The sequence below is a fragment of the Montipora foliosa genome, chromosome 4, assembly GCF_036669935.1.
Source record: "Montipora foliosa isolate CH-2021 chromosome 4, ASM3666993v2, whole genome shotgun sequence".
In the NCBI taxonomy this organism is placed as follows: domain Eukaryota; kingdom Metazoa; phylum Cnidaria; class Anthozoa; order Scleractinia; family Acroporidae; genus Montipora; species Montipora foliosa.
In genome coordinates, this window is record NC_090872.1 from 2,438,660 (window position 1) to 2,446,159 (window position 7,500).

The 7,500-nt window shown below is 38.7% G+C and overlaps 1 protein-coding gene across 1 annotated transcript in view; it reads right to left on the reverse strand.

Moving 5' to 3' along the window:
• Positions 1–7,360, reverse strand: part of LOC137999531 (actophorin-like) — a 19,206-nt gene extending 11,846 nt beyond the window's left edge. The window contains exon 1 of the mRNA XM_068845314.1: positions 7,234–7,360. The gene's annotated coding sequence lies outside the window, so the exon portion shown is untranslated. The remainder of the gene's footprint in view (positions 1–7,233) is intronic.
• Positions 7,361–7,500: the final 140 nt, after the last annotated feature.

The window sequence follows — 7,500 nt, forward strand, 5'->3', positions numbered from 1 at the left end:
GAAAAACTGTGCCCTCGGTCGAGTACAGCCCTCGGGGGCTTGTGCCCTTGGGTGGTACTTGAGACCTCCTGGCCAGTGAATGGCATACATAACTTTACAGCTTGCAACAACACATTACAACCTTGTAAAATTTTGTGTACCACACTTTAAAAAAAAAGGAAGAAAAAAAATTTGCTTTATTGTATATGTTGTTCAAAGGCTTTTACTTTGTACTCCGAATGCTTATATGTCTGTTGCTCTTTGAGGCCATTGAACATTCAATAGATTCCGAGTATTTTAGTTTAACAATAACTTGGCTTATACAAGATTATGTTATATCTGTTTTCCAGCAATAATAAGATGAAGTAGAAAAGTCCAATAAGGATGCTTATATGCAAGGACGAAAATGGTATTGGAATCACTTAAAGAGTCAATACCAATGTTTAAGGAATGGAACCAAAGAACTTCAGACTTCCAGAAATCTTGACTACCCTTACATTGACAAAAGAGGAGCTTGTTATTAAGATCAGAACAACTGGGTCCCCCCTAAGGCCAATTAGTAACAAAGCAAGCATCATTTTTCAAACTCCATGGAGTAATAACCTTTGTTATGATGCAATAGTTAGCCATGCGACTCCATATGTGCTCTCACTGAAAAAAACCTAAATTCTAGATAGGAACTCATTATTTTTTTTGCAATTTCCGTGCTAAATCTATTGCTCTTCTCTGCCTGGTGGAAAGTTGACCTGAAAGTCTTGCTTCTGTGTGCTCTGAAGCAAACACTGCTGAAACGTGGGCTCAACTGTATTACAGCTATCCGTGCATTTTCCAACCATTCCCAAACTTACTACAACATGCTCACCTCAAGGAGCCACATCCACTACAAAAGAGCTAAAACTTACAGTGAAACTGATTGTTCATTTGCACGCCACTTTGCAATTTTGTAATGCAATGTTGGAGCTTTAATTAGCAGTTTGCTCCAAGGAAGATGCAGAGTTCAAATTTCAACTTGCTGCCAGGTGTTTACCTTCCCAGAGTCATGTATTTGTACCCGCGTTCAAAACAGCCATGAACTCTATTTTTGGATTCCCCACGTAAACTTTCTTCAAAGAAATTTATCATTTCAAATCCATTTGAAGCCGAAGGGCCTTCCAAAATATTAAAGTTATCAATTCCAAACCAACTATGGAGAAGGTTCACAATGTAATTACAGTTTGAGGCATACCATTTGACTTCAACTGTGCATAACTTGCTCAGAGCAAAGTGCCAATCAAAGATGCAACATTGCATGACAATATTGCAAAGTGCCGCACAAACAAACAACCGGTTTCACTCTAAATAGTCTGTCCTTTATCAGGAAACCTTTATATAGCAAGACCTTTCTCCAGACATTAATTGACAACATCATCACAGCTACCTGGAGGAACTGCAGGGAACCCAAACCCAGTGCAAAACCTGCGTGGAAGAATGACTGGCTCATGAAAGGGAAATGAATCACAATTCCCCAAAGGCCAGTGAAGCTCTTCAATTTCTAACAGGGTTATATATACAACCAAGGACTGAGTCATTCCTTACTCAAAACTGAAAGACCTGCATTATCATCAATTCTGACTGTTGCAGGTTACCACTCTTTTGGATCTCCATTGGTTGTTTGGTTCTTAATTTAAACAGGGGCATATGACACACAAACCACAAACCAAATACAACACTATTTGGGATGTCGATACAGCACTAAAAAACCTTAACACACTATTCCCAATAAAACAACTTCCGTTTGGCTCCTTGCACCTTAAAAGGGATAACATTTTAAGATGAGGTCTTAGTTTTCGTGACAGCCGTAAAATTTTACCCCTGATGTTTGCAAGTTCGAAAATTTCTATCAGTGTTTATTCTTGCTTCTTCTGCATTCAGCAACTCCTTCAAAAGTGCTTTATTTAGGGGTTTAGGCTAAAATTTTGAAAAATAAATTCCGAAACAGGATTAAAAAATTGGGGAATTTTTCTGAACATTTTGGTCTTTAAATGATCGAAATTAGTCATTTGGTCATTTATTTGCATTTTAGATGGAAAATTTAGTTTAGGAGATTGTAAGGAATACGCAAATATTATGTGGTACCAACTAAGGCCATGTGTACTGTAATGGTAACTCTTCATAACTTTTGAACCATTAGAGCTAAGGCTCTGAAACTTGGTAACTTGGTCAGGTCGTTCTCAGGGTGCGTCAATCACGCTGCTATGGTAGCATGACGTCAAATCAACATCGTCATCAGCTGGCTGCAATGCAGGCAACTATGATACTGTAAGGATGACAAGTGATTTTAAAAGACTTCAGACCATCAGGATTGCCATTATGATGTCATTTTACCCAAATTATAACTTTGTCAGGTTGTTGTAAGATGTGTCAATCACATTTCCATAGTAACATAAATAACATCATTAAATTGATAAGTGGTTTTTGTAGGCTTTAGTTATTAGAATTACCATTATGAGGTGATTGATCCCAATTATAACAAATATTCTTAATGTGTAGAAAAATCAATTTCCTTTTAAAATGTAACACTATAACCAAGAAATGCCAAACTCCACGTTCCAAATTTTTAAATAGCATTAAAATGCTATTTTTTGAGAAAGAATCTAAATTTGTGTGGCCGCCGGCAGTCACATGCAAAGTCATGGATTATGTTACACGTGAAATCATGTGGAATGGTCTTTGAACCGATTGTTTCGCACGAAGAAAAAACATTTTCTGAGAGGTTTCCGGGCTACCGGGTAATTTTTCTTACTTGCCCGAAGCCAAATGTTAGTCACCTCAGGTGATCGGGCGCCGTTAGAGCACAGCCTTGGGGTACAATTTTTATAATTTCCCCAAGCAGCATTGCTGAGTTGCAATTACAATACAGAAATACCTTACAATAATTCTGTACTGAGAATGTTCAAGAACATTATAAAATCTATTAAAAAGACATCTCTCACTTGTTTCCTCTGAAAGATTTGACGGTGCGAGCTGTGACACATCACGGCTTTGAGTTTGAGCAGGAAACTCACCGCATGCATACCATGATCATTGTGGAGCCGAAATGCAAAATTGTAAATCTGCTGCTTTAAATCCCTACTAGAATCCTCATGATGTCGCTGAAAATGTACTTGATATCCTCAACAAACACCTAAGTATTGTTTAAAATGGGCTTGAAAAGTATAAATATGGAAATTTTGCTTCTCTTTTTGGAAAATCCTCAAAAACATGTGAAATGCATATTTGAAAGCATAAACTACTCTTAAGGACTGCCTTAGTGCCTTGGCTCTTTTGATCTGATGTCATACTATTGTTTCTGTCCAATAAGCACTGCAGAATTGTCTTTTTCTAACCTGGGTAGGAAATAGGCTTTTGACAAACATGGCAGTCACGCTTCAGAGATCTCAAGCGGAGGTAGACTCTCAACTAAATAAACTCCTCAGTCGGCGCAAACGATACCCACAATCATCCCTTTAACATACTTTATTCTGTTGCTCTTTTGGCGATCAGTGTTCATAATTTTATAAATTGCTAAAAAAGGGGCTTAAAACTGATCTAAACTTAAAAAGGGTTTCCCAAATTTTCGGACCGTATCTCTGGTTCTTCTTCGGGGGACAATGAATCTAAAAATTCACAATTCAAAATCACTGCTTCATATTTTGGTTCCCAAGGGATCTTAACAGCGGCACATATGCCCTTGGGAACTCCATTCTTTCATTCACAGAGTTCTTATCAATGTTTGAGTGTAAAGACTCCAGAAAAATTCTGCGCTTGTAATTAGTTTCATTCCTTTCAAGAATATCGCCGTAGTGTGGATGGATGTCGTGCGTGGTTCTTTCGGCATGTTGTCGGATTGCCGAATCTTTACTTGCGGCACGTGCGGGATCATGTTCCACTCTCCTTGAAGCCCAGCACTGTTTGCTCTCACCAATGCAGGAAAAATCGCAGTCTTTGCATTCAACCCTGTAAATGATGCCTGCTATTTTTTCTTATATGATATTAACTTCAGTTTCCTGTGATTTTTAACCTTGTTGAGAATGAGAAGCAGACTTTTTCATGGACTTCCCGAGTCATGATCACATGACTACACTTCCTACCAGGGGCATAGCGTCCATATACACACATACGCCCTGCGTACAGCTCAAATCCCGGAATCCTTATTCCATGGAGGCATTAACTTGAGTTAGTCATTATAAAATTGAGCCAAGTTTCTTACATTTCCAATTAAACTGGTGTCTCTGTATGTGAAAATTTCCAGTATCTTTTCATTAACCCATACAGGCCTGGCCAAACGGATCCAACATCATCCAACATTGGTGGACGTTGTTCAAAAGTGTCGAAAGAGGTGACCAAACGAATGCAACATGTTTGAGCCAGAATTTTGGACTCAAGGGTCTGGAACCAAAATCTACCCAGAATCCTTAGAAAACAGACTCTCACCATGTTGGCATTTTCAAGTACCTTTTAAACTTATCAATAGAGTCACTCTGTGTGATAGCAAGAGGACACCTGTTCCAGTATCTGGGAACTGCAACATGGTCTCCAAAGGTCTTAAACCATACATGTGTGAAGAACCTTGAGAAGACCCAGGGCGTCACTGTGTAGGGAGTAGCGTCCCGGGGTCTTGACTTGCAAAAGATCCTGCAGATACATTGGCACCATGCCCTTGAGAGCTTTGAACTCAAGAAGGGCTATCTGTTCGAAGAGAGATTGCTTAAGATTTCGTCGCTCAGACATTCAAGACTTGAACTGACGTGGCAACATGTGAAACAGATGCAACGAATAAAGCATCACCACAGATGATGATAGCATGCAACACTGTTGAATGTGATGGCCGAATGAATGCAACACTGTTGTTCACACCTTACGACAAAAGAAACTTTGGATGTTTGATGGAAATCAAACTTCATTCAACAAGTTCGATTCAACAATGTTGGATGATGTTACACTAACATGTTCAGTGGACCTGTTTGGCAAGGCCTTAACAGCAAGAAACGTAATAGTGGATGAAAGCAAAAAAAAAAAATCTCTACCTTTCGAAGCCCCCACACAGTATCACTCTTCAGTATCACCAGAGCTCCAGTTCCCGGTTACTTTTTAAGGATAAGTTATGATGATGATCATGTTATAACAGACTTTGCAACATCTTGCCCTTTGATTGTATTGTAAACCCCCCTGTTTGTGTTGTGGCTTGCTGCAGACAAAACTCGGCAGACGGGTAAACTAAACAACTCCCGATAACTACTGCATTTTCCTTCACATTTATTTATTGAATTGTCCTTCTAAAATAGTCTAAAATGGAATTTCCGAGACCCTAAATTTCAAAATTTTCTGGGGGAGCATGCCCCCAGACCCCCCTACTTTGGAGCGCCTTTGACACTCAAAACATTCTTAGTGTGTGTACACCTTCAAAATGTCACATTAAGCCCCTGCCTACTTTATTAAGGTTTATATAATAATCCAAGTTATTCTCGCATTTTGATTGGTTCCTGCCTATGATCTATTAGGGGACAGACGTATGACTGACGTCACCTTCAGCTTTTACAGTGTGGCATTCAGAGCGCGTCATTACGTCCTGAGATGCCATATTTTGCATTTGGACGTCCTAAAATGCTAACAAGGGGTCCTTATGGACACACAAATTTCAAGCTTGAAATATATGCAAATTCACAAATTGAAAACACAACCACGCGCTTGCTGTATTCAGTTAACGATGGTGCTATTTTTCACATTGACGAGTAAAATCGTTGGGCGTTAGACAGAGTAAAATACTCGTCAAAGGGTTATTGTTGATTGACCCATCTAGAATTGGCATAACAAAGAGAGAATCATGGTTGGTGTATTTTCACTTTTAGCGTCAGTATAACTTAGAAGTAAAATATATTCATGTAATTTTCAAATCCTGAAGATGAAGCAGTCAATGTTGTTCAGTAAACAACCTAGCATAAAGCAAAAAGCTTTTATGCAAATGAAGTTTAATTCTTTAGTATATAAAACAAAAAGATTTCATGTTGGCATGCGTCTGTTCAGTAAAAGAGAAAAGAAGATTCAGTGACACACTCAGCTATCCCCTTGTGTGCTACTTTTTTGTTCTCACCACATTTTGACGTCATCTGCGATCTATTACTGAACGGAAGGCAACTTAGAATCTATTTGTTAAACAAAAAACTTCACTGGAAAGCAAATCCTTCTAGCTTCTAAACAAAAGCATGGGAATCATCGAGTTTTCAAATGTATATAAAATCTTCACCTTGCGTTACATTAACATGAAAATTTGCATTCAGGCTAAGCGGACCATGACCTTTTAATTCGTGGCATTTACAGAGTTGTGGTTTCAAGTTAATCAATTATTAGTCGATGTTACCAGTTTTTTAAGGGTATTTTGCGGCTGTGGAGATTGAAAAAAAAAAAAGAAGGTAAATAGACTCCGAAACCGCGTTTTGGCTACATTTGTACTACACAAATGGTTTGATAAGGAAAAGCTTATCCCACGAATGAGTACATTTTGGGTCGCATTTACAACCAACGATCGGATTGAAAGAAACTTTAATGCTGAAGGATGACCTCCTCACGAAATTTTGTTTCAGGTAGTTCAGACCCAACTAAACATAGAAAACCAATACTCCACCTCAATACATCACCTTTTTTACGACGAATAAGTCGACTTTTCGCAATTCACTTGGCTTACACGTAAATGAGCCGACATAATTCTGACGAAATATTCCGTAGACTTAATATCGAGAAAACCATAAGTTGTGCTTCGGAATGCAAGCCTTATTTTATTATACGTCAACGGAACGTGACAAAAAGAGAAACACTTCCACGGATTCTGCAACATCTTTCCTTTGGCACGCGAAAAACAAACCCATTCATGGGAGATCGGAGAGGCAACGGCGTGGCGTAATAATTTTAAGGCGTTGTATTTCATTGCATGAAAACATTTCGACCACCAACTCACTTGTCTTCGGTCTCCGCTACTCTCTGGAAATATCCAAGAGCCACCTCCTTTTGAGCTCAGTTTTCTCAACTTTCCTTTTATAATTTGAATTGCTGTTCAGAAGAGCCCAGCAAAAAGCAAACGGATATTGACGCTCGTGCATTTGGCAACATTGCCCCAAGCAAAATGACAGATTTTGATACACAGCATCTGATCCTCTAAAACTGGGATAACCTTCAGGAATCCCATAAAACTAATAAAATACTACTGTTTCGGATACGTTAACCTGGAAAGTTACGACTTACGAGAATAGTGAAAATAATGACACATAGCACGCCCACAGAAATAAATTTATCCCATGTTCTTTCCACCAACGGCGAATTGAGAGAAAACTGAACAAATGATGACCTACTAAAGACGGGCAAAAACACTCTTACCTTATTCTGGGAGGATATCTTTCCACTCGCACAGATAGAACTTGTATTCGCAGCAACCGAGTTATCACATGTTCGAATTTTTTTGGCTATGACCAAATATGGTAAAAAAACTGTTCGATCATTTCTGCGCTGAAT